The following is a 15,472-nucleotide window of genomic DNA, read 5'->3' as shown; positions in this document are numbered from 1 at the left end:
GAGCTGAGGGAGAATCGTACTGTGGGGTCGGTGGCAATCCAGATGTGAGCTGTGGGCCCGTAAGGCAATCTAGACTCACACTGTGGGCCTAGGGGGTAATCCAGTTTGCAAAGTTGTGGAACCAGTATATGCTGTTATTTGTATATGTGTTATGTGCAGAGTATCGGTATTTTGGGGGAACTCACTAAGCTTTCGTGCTTACAGTTTTAGTTTATTGTTTCAGGTACATCGGGGGATCGCGGCAAGGTGAAGGCATGATCGTACAACTCCTCATGTTTTATTTATGTTTTTGGGAAAACGCTGATATTATACATTTTGAAAACAAAGTTGTAATGATTTTAATGGTTTGAAATGTTTTAAAAGTTCAAATTTGTCTTGAAAATTTTGGGTGTTAGAAATATTGTGAATGAATTTCATTCTTAGTTATGTTATTTGTGGTAAGACAAAGACCAACTAAGACCAATTGTGTGTAGTATTTGCCTTGATAAGGACTTACACTAACTCTTGAATATTTGTTTTGTCAAGAAATGTTTCTTGACAAGAGAATCTTATATGTCAAAAGGTCAGTGGGAGTCTAAATGATCTTGAAAGGTTTCAAGACTAATCAAGGGTAAACCTATTGTTAAAGACTAGCATACGACTTGAGGTTTGTAACCCATCGTGTTGACACAATTTTTGTTTCTGTGCCATTCCAGTTTAAGTCAACTATGCATATGAGTTATATGAGTTCTCAATTGATTGCATAGAGGCAAGGCATCCTGATCAATGGAAAGTACATTGATGGGTAGGGGTGAGCTGCTCGAAGACTTGGAAGCAATGGTGGGACCCTTGATGGCAAGAAATAAAGAATGAACAAGTTCTGTCCATAAGAGTTTGGATTTGTCACAAACATTATCTTATGATTATGGTTATGACAAATTCACATGGATAGGAACACATACACTATAAAATCTAAGTGTCATAAGGTTTCTCTCCTTCATGAAAATGATTGTGAGGAAACGCTTTCAGTAGAAAGATTTTAATGAGATAACGATTATGTAAATTGCATTCTCAAATTCGATTATGACTACGACATCCCTCTTCATAGCTCGAATTGTGAGATTTGACAATTAGTTTGAACATTCGAGACTTATTGCTATAAGTTCTAGAATTGTTTAGACACACATGTGAGCTATCTATGGAAATGTGTATGAGTTGTTTTCTAGAGGCTTAGATAAAAGATTGTCGAAGCGTATCGTATTAGAAATATGATCTTTGGAAATCAATAAGTATTGTTTTTCTAGAAGTTTAGCAGATTTCTAAATACATGTCAAAGCTAGTGGGAGCATAAGTGTTATGCTGATAAGAATATAATCATCATGTTAGTGGGAGCATGATAATTATTTTAAGTATTGCAAGTTAGCAATATTAATTATAGAAAGCAAAAGTTTCACTTTGCAAAGTTGCAGGGGTTGAAAATTTGTTTTGCTATAATTAAGGGAGAGAATATTATACTTCGTTTCAAAATATAAAAGCTTGGATCGAGAAATTTTAATCAAATTTAGTCAAAGGACATATATGGATGTTATGTTGAAAAGATTCAACTTAAAAGGATTCTATATATGGCAATATTATAGCTATCATGTTTTTCATTATGAATCGTGTCCCATACACTTCGGGTATAGGATCGATTGCATATGCTGTAATATTCGACTGTTCTAAATTTTCCAAATGCCTAGGGCATTAAGAGGGAAAAAGGAATAGAACCGGATTTCACTAAAATAATTAAACAACTGTCAAGGACAATCTAAGGTTCGCTAACGATTGGTCGTTTGTGAGCAGTTGGAAGTATAGTAATGAATGGACCATAATGACATTATTATGATTAGATATGATTCTATTAATAATGAGTTGTCATATGGAAAATATGGAAATGTTTCCATATTGGGAGTTGGATATTGAGAATCCATGTCTAGATTAGAAACTTTTATGCAAGAAGGATGTTCAAAGGAATGTACTTTGAATGTGAGACTTCGTATCTATGAAATTTCCTTGTAGCAATCGCCAATTGAGGACTTTGTAATTTCATTGGAAAAGTCTTGGTGACTTTGGTGCTATAAGATTACAAAATGACCATTGCATAAAATGTTAGAATCTAACATATTCTAATAGTGACAAGAATATTGTATTCTTACACTAATGATAAGGATTATGAGTTGTGAAATGAGTATCATTGGAAATGTGTTCAAATGATCTATTTCACAAAGTATGGACCATAGGTAAACATAGTGTGCATGAAACATCCCAAAAATACAACCCAAAATTTTTTGTTTGAAAACATTACTAAAACCATAATATCAAATATCATATAATAAAACCATGAGTCGTGTATCTCAAATGTCATAATAAATGTATCAAATCAAAACCGATGTCAATATCATGTCAAAAATATCAGAGTCTAACTCCCAGGCTAAAACTGTGGTGTGTGCCATGCCATCATCCCGAGCCCTTCCCCTTGTTAGCTGAAGTACCTGAAACCAAAACTGAAACTGTAAGCACGAAGCTTAGTGAGCTCCCCCAACTACCACATACCATACAATAGCATATAAACAACTACTTGGCCTTGCCTACTGCATCAGACCGAAGTCCGGAAACTGCATCGGAACGAAGTCCGGAACTAACCAGGGCCTTGCCCTCTGCATCGAACCGAAGTTCGGAAACTGCATCGGACCGAAGTCCGGAACTAACCAGGGCCTTGCCCTCTGCATCGGACCGAAGTTCGGAACTGACTGAACATAGCATAGCATAATCATAACTACTAGAATAAACACATATACTGCATACTGCATCAGACCGAAGTCCGGAACACATAACACAAAGACATGCTTGAATCACAAAGACATCAAGCACACTGCACTACTGCATCGAACCGAAGTCCGGAACTACTGCTAACTAAACGGGCCGACATTGTGGCCGTAGACCCGTTCCTACTGGAAGGAAAACTCACCTCGAAACGCTGGCTGCTGAGATGCTAAATCTGAAACTGTCTGACTGCTGCTCCGGAACTCCCCGGCTACAAATCCCAAAAACACTAAATCAAATACTGATAACTACTCTCAGGGTAAAATGACCATTTTACCCTTCTGATCAGAGTCAACGCTAAGGTCAAAGTCAACTCTCAGTCAACCCAACTCGCTAAGTCCCTCTACCGACTCGTCGAGTTCAAACGGTCATAACATCGGGACATCTCGATTCTACTCGTCAAGCCTCACCTTGGACTCGTCGAGCTCCTTTGTTTCCGAGTCTCACTCCTGTCCAACTTGCTGAGTCATCTCCTTAACTCAGTGGTATCACTCATAATCGAAGAAGGGTTTGGGGACATCGATCCGACTCGTCGAGTCCCAAGAACAACTCGGCAAGTCCATTGCATGTTCAGACTATACAGTTGTTCCTAGGTGATTCCACTGCCTCCAATTCATAGATCTGGACTCCTTAGGCTAGAATAACACGTAAAGTTGCTAACTTTACGTGCATGCATGATGCAATGAAGCTAAATCACCCAAAACAAGCTAGAAATGAGAGTCTAGGGCATAGAATGGGATCTTGGCTGAATAAAGGTGGTAAATTTGAGCTTCTGGAGCTCAAGAATGCCTAGATCTAAAGTCCTTATAGACCCAAAAGCTCTCTACCCAAAATTATCTTGGAAAGGACCCCAAAAGTGGCAACAACAAGCTTTCAAGAAGATCTAAGTGAAAATAAGTCAAGGTACAAACTTTATACCTTCAAGAGCTCTGAAATGCAACTAAAACTCTGGATCTTCTACCTCTTCTTGAATCACCAATGGATCTCTTCCTTCTCCTAACTTCAAATCACACACAAATGGCAAGAAAGGCTTTAAGACACTCAATGGTTGCTAGGGTTTAGATAATGGACTGTAGAGGTGATGGAGGCTGGGGTGAGGACTCATAATGATGCTTAAATAGGGTGCAAACCCTAAGGATTAGGGTTTCCTCTTGATGGACCTACTCGCCGAGTCCATTTCCGACTCGTCGAGTAGTCCACTTAAACCCCACGGTCCAGCTCGTACCTACTCGACAAGTAAGGGCTACCAACTCGTCGAGTAGCTCTTATAAAATGAACATTTAGAGAATTACTTTCGTACCAGGAATGGGGCGTTACAATTCTCCCCCACTTGTCTTAGACTTCGTCCTCGAAGTCTGCTGAATCTGAAAACAACTCCGGGTAGTGCTCCCTCATCTCCTCCTCGGGCTCCCATGTCCACTCTGAACCCTTCCGGTGCTGCCACTGCACCTTCACTAACTCTACTCTTTTGTTCCTCAACTCCTTCACCTTGCGATCTAAAATCGCTACTGGCCTCTCGATGTAGTTCAGGCTATCGTCAACCTGAATGTCCTCCAGGGGTACTATTGCTGAATCATCCACCAAACACTTCCGTAACTGAGAAACATGGAACGTGTTGTGGATCTGGCTGAGCTCTGCTGGAAGATCTAACCGATAAGCAACCCGACCCACCCGGGCCAAAACCCTAAACGAACCAATGAATCTGGGGCCCAGTTTTCCCCTCTTTCGAAATCTGATAACACCCTTCCAGGGTGACACTTTCAGGAGGACCATATCACCCACCTGAAATTCCAAGTCCGAACGCCTCCTGTCGGCGTAACTCTTCTGTCGACTCTGCGCAGTCTGCAGTCTGCTACGGACCTGCTGGATCAATTCAGTGGTCTTGAGCACCACCTCAGTGCTCCCGATGACCCTCTGACCGACCTCGCCCCAACAAATCGGGGTCCTACACTTCCTCCCATAAAGCATCTCAAGAGGAGGGCGGTCAATACTGGCGTGGTAACTGTTGTTATACGAAAATTCCGCTAATGGAAGATACGTATCCCAACTGCCAACAAAATCTAGAACACATGCCCACAGCATGTCCTCGAGAGTCTGAATCATCCTCTCGCTCTGCCCGTCCGTCTGAGGGTGGAAAGCGGTGCTGAAGTGAAGACGAGTCCCCATCTCGTCATGAAACCGCTTCCAAAACCTGAAAGTGAACCAGACGTCTCAATCTGATACTACTGATACAGGCACTCCGTGCCGTGCCACTACCTCGCGCACATAAATATCGGCTAACTTTTCAGCCGATATGCTCTCCTGAATCGGTATGAAATGCGCGCTCTTGGTCAGCCGATCTACTATGACACAAATCGAATCAACTCCACGTGCGGTCCTGGGAAGCTTAGTGATGAAATCCATAGTGATATCCTCCCATTTTCACACAGGAATGTCTAACGGCTGCATCTTGCCGTGGGTCCTCTGATGTTCCGCCTTGACCTTCCTACAGGTCAAGCATCTCTCCACATACCAAGCTACGTCTCGCTTCATGCAGGGCCACCAATAATCGGGTCGAAGATCTCTGTACATCTTCGTCGCCCCCGGGTGGATGGAGAGCCAAGACTTGTGGGCCTCATCCATCAGTACCTGCCGTACTCCTCCCCAGTATGGTACCCAAACTCTCCCATGAAGGGTCAACAATCCTCGACTGTCATAGTCAAAGGAAGCTACTCGGCCAACAATCCTCTCACACTTCTGCCTCTCCTCCTTCAGGCCCTCAACCTGTGCCTCTCTAATATGCTCCAACAATGGAGTAATCACTGTCATCCTCAGACAAATATCCCTGATCGGGGCAGCTACCGCCTTGCGGCTGAGGGCGTCGGCCACTACGTTGGCCTTGCCCGGATGATAAAGGATCTCACAGTCATAATCCTTTACCACGTCTAACCATCGGCGCTGCCTCATGTTCAGATTCGGCTGATCCATGAGGTACCTCAAACTCTTGTGATCCGTGTAAATGATACAGCGGACCCCATAGATGTAATGTCTCCAAATCTTGAGGGCGAACACCACTGCCCCCAGCTCTAAATCGTGCGTCGGATAGTTAGCCTCGTGAGGCTTCAACTGTCTAGAGTCATAAGCTATCACATGCCCTCGCTGCATCAACACTGCTCCCATACCTGTGATCGAAGCATCGCAGTAAACTACAAAATCCTCTACTCCCTATGGCAGGGTGAGAATCGGCGCCTCGCACAATCTCTGTCTGTAGGTCTCAAATGCTGCCTGCTGCTCAGGCCCCCATCGAAACACCACCGACTTCTTGGTCAGTCGGGTGAGCGGAACTGCTATCTTGGAGAAATCCTGGATGAATTTCCTGTAGTACCCTGCCAGTCCTAGGAAACTCCAAATATCAGTTGGAGACCTCGGGACCTCCCACTGCATCACGACCTTTATCTTGGCCGGATTTACTAGTATACCCTTCTGGTTGACGAGGTGACCAAGGAACTGCACCTCGCGCAACCAGAACTCGCACTTGGAGAACTTCGCGAATAGTCTTTCCCTCCTCAGCGTCTCCAGCACCTCTCTCAGGTGCTCCTCATGCTGCTCCTCATGCTGCTCCCGAGTCTTGGAATAAACCAAGATGTCATCAATGAATACTATCACAGACCGATCCAGCATCGGTCTGCATACGCGGTTCATGAGATCCATGAACGCGGCTGGAGCGTTGGTGAGCCCGAACGGCATCACCACAAACTCATAATGACCATAACGGGTCCTAAAAGCGGTCTTCTGCACATCCTCATCCCTGACCCGCATCTGGTGATATCCTGACTGTAGATCAATCTTGGAGAACCAAGATGCTCCCTGAAGCTGGTCAAACAAATCGTCTATCCTCGGGAGTGGGTAACGGTTCTTCACCGTTACCTTGTTTAGCTCCCGGTAATCTATGCACATACGGTGCGACCCATCCTTCTTCCTCACGAACAGGATCGGGGATACCCATGGTGAACTACTCGGCCTGATGAAACCCTTGTCTAGCAGCTCCTGTAGCTGTGTAGACAACTCCTGCATCTCTGGAGGAGCCAACCGATACGGTACTTTGGCTATCGGAGCCGCACCCGGAACCAGGTCAATCCGAAACTCGACCTGTCTTTCCGGAGGTATCCCAGGCAAGTCCTCTGGGAATACGTCCGGATACTCTCGCACTACTGGTACATCGTCAACTGTCGACTTACCCTTCTCCCGGGCATCTATAACATAGGCGATGTACCCCGCACAACCCTGCTGAACGTAGCGCCTCGCTCTCGCTGCTGAACAAAGAACTGGTCCGCGCTGTGGCCTCTCGCCCTAAATCACTAACTCTCCCCCACTGGGAGTGCGAACCCTCACTAACTGCAGCTCACAATCAATCACTGCCCCCATTGGGGCTCAGCCAATCCATACCCACTATAACCTTATTCCCTCGCAGGGGAATAGGAACCAAGTCCACTGAAAACTGCTCATCAAATAACTGCAGCGAGCACCCCCTATGTACTCTCGCGACCCTGACGGTCCTATCATCCGCTATCTCAATCTCAAGTGGACAATCCAACTCCCCTGGAGCTCTGCTAAACCTCTTGCTAAGCATAAGTGAAACAAATGATCGGGTAGCCCCCGAGTCAAACAATACTGTAGCTGAAATGCCGTTCACTAAGAACGACCCTATACAAAAACATATAACCATGAGAAACAATCAATATCAATAAAGAGACAAGAGGAATTTACGTACCCGTCACTACATCAGGAGTCGCTCGCGCCTCCTCTGCTGTCATCTGGAAAGCTCTACTCTTCGCCACTGGCGCCTCACCCCGGCCCTGACGGCCGTCTGTAATCCTCAATGTAGCAGGGGCTGGTGCCGCCACCTTCCCTGCTGCTGCCAAACTTGGACACTGGGACTTTTTATGTCCCCTCTGATTGCAATGGAAAAATCAGATAAGATGTTGTGGTAGTAGTAGTAGTAGCTGTACAATCTCTGCTCATGTGCCCGGTCCGGCCGCACTTGTAGCATCCGCGACTCCCTGCCTTGCACGCCCCATCGTGCAATCTCCCATACTTGCCACACCGACTGTGGCTCTGCTGTCCTCTAGGTCTGTGATCCGATACCTTGGGCTTTTTGCCCGAACTCCCTGTACCAGATGCCGCCTCTGGCTTCCTCTTCTTCTCCATCTCCAAATCTATCTCTCTCTCTCTCTCGAGCCCTCGCAATCATATCATCCAACGTTTTACAGCTGGACCGGCTCACAAACTGGAGGATATCACTCCGCAACATCTCATGATAACAGGCCTTCTTTATTTCCTCATCAGCTGCGTATTGAGGAACGAGAAGAGCCCTTTCCCTGAACTTGGCGGTAATCTCCGCCACTGTCTCTGTAGTCTGGGTAAGATCCTGAAACTCCCTAGCTAACTGCTGCACCTCAATAACCGGTGCAAACTCGGCTCTGAACCTGGTAGTAAAATCAGCCCAGGTCATCGTATCAAGAGCTGCGTCATCTCCGATAACATGCCCGATCTCCTCCCACCAATCACGTGCCCTGTCCTTCAGAAGACAGGATGCTAGTCTGACCTTGTCCCCCTCGGGACATCTGCTGGTGCGGAACGCATTGGCGACATCCGCCAACCACCTGGTACTCGCAATGGGATCCCGTGCCCCATGGTAGTTTGGAGCTCCACAAGCCCGGAACTCCCTAAAGGTGAGTGTGCGCGACCCCATCATGGCCGCCACCTCAGCACGAAATGTGCTCAACCTCTCGTCCATCAACTCTAAAATACCCTCCTTGATCGAACCGAAGATCACAGGAGTCTGCTCAAGTATGGTGCGAGTAACCTCTGAAGAGAGGAACTCTCTGGTCTGCTCATCTAGATGCTCGGTGATGCGACCTTGGCTTGGCTCGATCGGTATTGTTCACTTGGATTCTCGGTTGCCTCTGCAAGATCACAAAGAAAGGAGGCAGTCAGCAGCTTTCCGGGAGGAGCTCCCGGAAGAACGCTCCGACGGTCAAGTTAGAGAGTGTTTAGGATCTTTGGGAGTGCGCTCTGAGAGAGTCCAGAGAGCTTACCTCGTAGGTCTCAGAGCGTATCTTTTTATACCTAGCTCCCTTGCCTGGTCCGTACCAGACAAGATCGCTTTTTGGGGAGACAGGATCAGGGGCGCTGATTGGAGATTCATGCGCCTTCAACCGTTAGGGCGCTCTTATTGGCTCTGACGGTAATGGTCTGATCCTCCTGCTTGTCTCCTGACCGTATATTTTGTCTCGGAGCTGGGAGCGTCTCTTGGCGGGTGCGAGCCTTTCGCCTGCGCGTTCCGCTCCCGAGGGCGCCAACAGACGCTAAGCCTGCTGGGCTGGGCCCGGTTGGCGTGCGCGAACCTCCAGCATGTGCCTTCCACTCCCGGGGGTGCCAGCGGACGCTAAGCCTGCTGGGCTGGGCTCGGTTGGCGTGTCCGGCTCGTGTTTCTGCCGTGCTGCCCTAGGCACGTCATCAAGTCCCCCAGTCCTGTAGCAGTAGCATTGCAACGCTAGTTACGGCGTTCTGGACTTAGTTAGCCTACGCGTGTTGGTTTTTCTTTACCCGCCGTTCCGTTTTTAAGGGCGATGTGACTGCGCATGATGACTGGTAGTTACGTCACCGTGTCAGGCATTTAAATATCCCGCCTCTTCCTTTTATTTATAAGGGCCTTTACACAGTTTGTCTTTATCTTTTCCTCCTTCCCTCTTCGTCTTCCTCTTTTCCAGCTTGTCTTCTTCTCTCTTCCTTTCTCATGGCAAACCTTCCCGGTATCCTCCCTTCCGCCACTGAGTATCGTCAACTGGAGGTCACATATGGCTTATCTTCTTTGGAAGGTGTAGAGTTTCCTGCACCCGATTCTAGTATATCCTCCCCTCCCCCTGGCAAGATTGGGGTTTACTTGAAAACCCTAGATGCTGGCGTCCGTTTCCCTTTGACTGATTTTCAAGAGGAGGTCTTCCAGAAAGATGGTTGCAGTCTTCAGATGCTGACCCCTAATGCAGTCAACAAAGTGGTTGCATTTGAGATGATCTGCAGGGCCAACGGGTATCTTCCGGATTACTTTGTTTTCAAGTTTTTCTTCCGATTCTGCGTCACTGGGGATAAGTGCACCTTTTCGGTCCGGCGAGGGGGGCACGTCTTAGTTCCCGACGGGCGGACCCCTAAGAATTGGCAGGACAAGTGGCTATGGGTAAACCAGGAGTTGGTCGGAAGCGGTCGGTATCGTGCGAATGCTTTTGCCGATACCATCCCCAAGCTCTTCCCTCACAACCAAAGTGTCGGTGATTATCTGAAGTGTGTGCAAGTATCCCCTGAGGATTATTCTGAGGCTCTACTTTCTGGTGTGGGGATGAGCCCTTCTTGGAGGCGTCGCGGCAAAATGGCGGTGTTTTTCTCCGTCGTTGACGGTGAGTAACCCCTCTTTTTCCCTTCTCCCCCTTGTTACTATTATGTGATTGATATTCCTTGTTCTGATGTCTCTAGGTGTTGAATCTTCCCTGTCCATGGATGAGGTGTTACGGAAGCGTTATCGTGGCAAGTTAGAGTTTCGTGAGGTGGATCTGGTTGATCGGCTTCCTCCACCCTGCCGACTGGACCAGCTTGCCTTAACTGCTGCCCCTTCCGCCCCTCCTGCAGGTTCGTCAGCGTCGGAGGGGGATCCTTTACACACCCGCCCAATCTCTGCTGTCATGCCCCTGGGTAGTACTCGCTCTTCCTCCATGGAGGGTAGCGAAGACAGCAAAGAGGGGATTATCACGGATGCTCGGCGAATGAAGGCGAAGAGAAAAGTTGTCTTAGCTATGGGTGAGCCGGTTACCAGCGCACCAACCGCTGCCAAAAGAGTTCATACCCGACGCAACTTCTCTCGTCTGCTGAGCTCTATGACTTCCACACCGGCCGGTGTGGTCGTGATCCCTAATGACGACACGCAACAGTCCGAAGGGGTCGACGGGGCAACTGAACAGCCAGTTGCTCCTACTTTCTCCTCTATTCCTATTCCAGGTGTTTCATTGGTTTCCCCGAAGTTTTCCCCGGATAAAGGTTCTAGCGGCCCTGGGTTAGTTTCAGTTCCTTTAGGTGGCGTTTCTGGAGACAGCTCTACCGAGTCTCCCGTTTTTCTTCCTTCCTGGGATCTCCACAATGATTCCCGACTCTCCGTTCGTAACAATGCTTTGGAATTTTCCCGCCATACTTTTCCTCCGGCTGCCGTCGGCGACATGGAGGCTATGGGTAATCCTGCGCTTGCTCATAACATGGCCTATGCTGCTGCGCAGGCCATGTTTTACCTTGTCGCGGGCTCCCGTCGTGTTCATGCTCTTGGCGAGATGGAGGCCGCCCATGCTACTTGTGAGTCGCGCGTGACGGGGCTGGAACGTCGCCTTAGCGAGCTTGGCGAGGACCTCCGTCTGTCTGAGCAAAAGTGTGAATTGCTATCCTCTGAGAAAACCGTCCTCGATGAAACTAGAGCCATCTTGGAAGCTAAGGTCGACTCCCTGACTCAGGTGAATGAAGGTTTGATGATCCAGGTGGAAAGTCTTGAGCGCGATGCTGCTGATCGTGATAAGCTTATTTCGTCATTGCAATCGGATTTGGACGCTTCCCGTCAGGATTTGGATTGGCTGGTGCATGTTGGTGTTGTTCGTATTGTTGATAAACTGATTGAGCATCCGGACTTTACTAACGCGATAAGTCTCATCCGGCATGCTGCTTTTATGGCCGGGATTGAGTCTGTTCAGAAAACTTCTGCTGGTGCTGGTGGTGGGGATGTCGGTGTTGATGCCGCTTATGTCGGTCCCGTGGTTAGTGTGAATGATGCTTTGTTATCTTTTGCCAGTATGGATCATGCATCCTTGTTGGGTCTAGGTGAATTGGGTGTTGGGGGTCTCCGAGAATTGTGCTCGTTTGGTGGTTTAGAGGGTACTCCGGAAAGTGCAATGGGTCAGGATATTGTGCAGGTGGCTGAGGTTGATGCTGGAAAAGGTAACGAGGGTGGTGATGGTGATCGTGGAGAAGGTGAGGTGGCTGTTGTGGGAAATGAAGTCGCATGTGGCGAGGATGATGCTGTTGAAGATGCTCCGGTATCGTGTGCTACCCCTCTTGGGGCGTGAAAATTTCTTTGCATGTTTTAGTTTCTATCTTGTATGTTTCTTTTGATGGCCATATGGTGCCTTTAGTTTGTATAACGTATGGGCATTTGAACAATATTCTCTGTTTTATGTGTGTAATTACGAACTCTAAGCGTTACTTGTTTGTTGCTTACTCTCTCTTATATTTTTTTTTCTAGAAGAACATAACGCTCTGATGCGCTAGGCGTTCTACTTCGCCTATGTCATTGCCGATACGCTAAGTATCGGTACTGGGTGCTCTTAGTACCCTTCTAATGGATCTCTACATGCACATTTTCAATTGTTAAGAGTTAATACACTAAGTATTAAAATCAGCATTTGAATAATCCCATTACATTAACCATGGACTATAAATACACTAAGTATTAAACTCATGTCACTAAGCATGGACTTGTGTACACTAAGTACTTGGGATGTGCCGTACTAAGCAGCGTATTGATCGACTGGGATTACATTTCTTTTCTTTTCAAAAGAAAAACTTTTTCAAGTTCCTGGCGTTCCACGTTCTTGGAATCTGCCTTCCTTCCATCGTTTCTAAGGCATATGCGCCATTCCAATTTGCTTCCGTGACTTTGTAAGGGCCTTCCCACGTTGGGACCAGTTTGCCTTGGGGTTGGGCTCGAATCGCTTCGTTTTTCCTTAGAACATACCCACCCACTTTGAACGCTTTCTCCTTTACCCTTTGGTTATAATACCTTTCCGTTGCATGCTTGTATGCAGCCTGGCGCATTTCTGATTTTTCACGTTTTTCTTCTAGGATATCTAGGTTTATCCTCAGGTCTTGTGCATTGCTTTCTTCATCCGTGTTAGCCACCCTTAGTGTACTCACCGTTAATTCCATGGGGAGCATGGCTTCTGTCCCGTATGTCAGGCTAAACGGTGTTTCTTGCGTGCTCGTTCGCGGTGTGGTCCTGTATGACCATAGCACTGCCGGTATCTCCTCCGGCCAGTTCCCTTTTGCTTTGCCTAGCCTTTTCTTGATCCCATTCACGATAGTTCGATTGGACACCTCCGTCTGTCCGTTCGCTTGTGGGTGCGCTACTGATGTGAATCTTTGATTTATCCCTTTGGTGGCGCACCACTCCTTGAATGGGTTCTCGGCGAACTGCAGGCCGTTGTCACCAATGAGTACTTTAGGCGTCCCAAACCTTGTTATAATGTTCTTCCATACAAACTTTATCATGTGTCTCCCTGAGATGCACGCTAACGGCTCCGCTTCAATCCATTTTGTGAAGTAATCTACGGCCACCACCATGTACTTCAGCTTCCCTGGTGCTTCCGGGAATGGGCCCACTATATCTATACCCCATTGGTAGAACGGCCACGGGCTAGATATGTTATGCAATGGTGCTGGGGGTTTTGTTTGGACTGGAGCGTACGACTGGCATTCCCTACATCTCCTGGCTATCTCTAGCGCATCCTGCTGTATTGTGGGCCAGTATACACCCATTCGTAGTATTTTGCCTGTTAAGGCCCGTGCCCCCTCGTGTGCACCTACCTGGCCCGCGTGTGCTTCCTGTAGCATCTTTCTCTCTTTGGCTTGGTCTACACACTTCAGCCATGGCGCTATGAACCCTTTCCTGTATAGTTCCCCATTTATTAATGCATATGAGGGCGCTTTTATACGTATCTTCCTGGCCTCGCCGTGATCGTCCGGGAGCACCCCTATTTGTAGGTATTCCCTGAATGGTGTCATCCACGTCGGTCCAGTGGTCGTTAGGGTATTCACCTGTCGTTCGTCTATACTTCTTTCTCGGAGCACTTCTACCAAGACTTTCTTCGATAGGTGATCGAAGCACGTGGATGCCAATTTGCTTAAGGCATCCGCCCTCTTGTTTTCGCTCCTAGGTATCTGCCTGATTGTGAACTGCTTAAACGATTCGATTAGTTGTTTCACCATCTTCACGTACCTTCCCATTCTCTGATCTCTCACCACGAAACTGTTGGATTAATGTCTAAGTCCATAACTATATTTGGTATGTACTTGACCCGACCCGGCATGGTCCATTTGGGTTGCACTTCACCGACACAATTTATATGGATAGTCTTTTTAGAATAGTATATTTATGAGCTATATTAATATATTATAAGTTCTAATATATTAATATGGAATCATATTATTTAATTAGTATTGATCAATAATTAATTTAGAATTAATTAAGTGATCAAAAAGAACTAATTAAATATGGACTCTTATATATATGGAATGGGCCAAGTTCATTTAGGTTGGGCTAAGCTTTCATGGATGGTCCATGGAGCTTTTAATCCATGGATCCTATGTAAATGAAAGGTCATGGGTATTAGGGTTTACATGGATGTAACCCTAATCCTCCATAATATATAAAGGGGTCCTTGGCTCACAAAATTGGAACAAGTGTGTGAAAATAAGAGTGGGCCGATTTTAGTGTGCATACATATTCTCTCAAGTTCTTCCAAGGTGTTTTGGTGATTTGTGATTCCATTTGAGGCTTCCACACTATTGGGGCTAAGCTCTTAAAGCTTGAAGACATCAAGCTACATCAAAAGGTATGTCATCTAACTAGAACTTTGTAGTATAGGTGCTTCATAATATGTTAGTTAGGATGAAACCTTGGAATAGTTAATATTTTCATGTATAATAGAGAAAACATAGATCCAAGGTTTATAGGGTTGCATGTACACCATATGAGTGTTAGAATGCTCAAAACCCAACAGTGGTATCAAAGCCATGGGTTGTTTTCTGTTATATGAGTTGAATTAGGTCAAATTTAGTAAAAGATAAAATGATATGATTATTTTATTAGTTTTAAAAGTTTGATCTAAATGTTTTAAGGAGTTACATATTTTGTCATAAAATTTTGGAGCTCAAAAGTTTTTTTTTAAAGTTGTGATCTTAAGGGTTTTTGAAACTTCCATAAGTTATGGATATGAAAGTTTTTTTTTAAAAAAAAAAATTGATTCAAAGTTTTTATGGAGTTACAAAATTTGGTGTTAATGTTTTAAAGAATTCCATAACTTGTTCTTAAGTTATGGAACATGGAAAGTTTCATCATAAAACACCATTAATTCCATAAGTTATGGGATCCAAAGGTTTTCAAGAATTACAAAACTTGCCCTCAAGTTTTGGAATTTGAGAAAAGTTTTTTATGAAAAAAAGAATTGAATTCTAAAACTCTTGGGTTCATAACTTAAACAATTAATTAAATGGTTTTAATTTTGAGTTTAATAATTGGAATTATGATGTTTTGTTGAATAGTTCATATTAACTCTTATGGACTTTATTAATAGTTAATTAAAGCGTTTAATTAAAAGAGTATTATTAATCCATAAATATATGGTTTGAGTTAAATTAAATTAAAAGTCTAGTTTAATTAATAGATTAAACCACCAAGTATTTTAAATGTCTAAAATACACCCTTATACTATTATAATATAAGAGCAAATCGTCTTACCATTAGTAGGCCTCATTCACGAAGCCGGTCTATAAGGGGGGTATAAGG

The sequence above is a fragment of the Lactuca virosa genome, chromosome 9, assembly GCF_052849685.1.
Source record: "Lactuca virosa cultivar CGN04683 chromosome 9, Lactuca_virosa_CGN04683_v6, whole genome shotgun sequence".
NCBI classification, from domain to species: domain Eukaryota; kingdom Viridiplantae; phylum Streptophyta; class Magnoliopsida; order Asterales; family Asteraceae; genus Lactuca; species Lactuca virosa.
The sequence above is the reverse complement of the archived record's forward strand: the minus strand, read 5'-3'. Positions refer to the sequence as shown.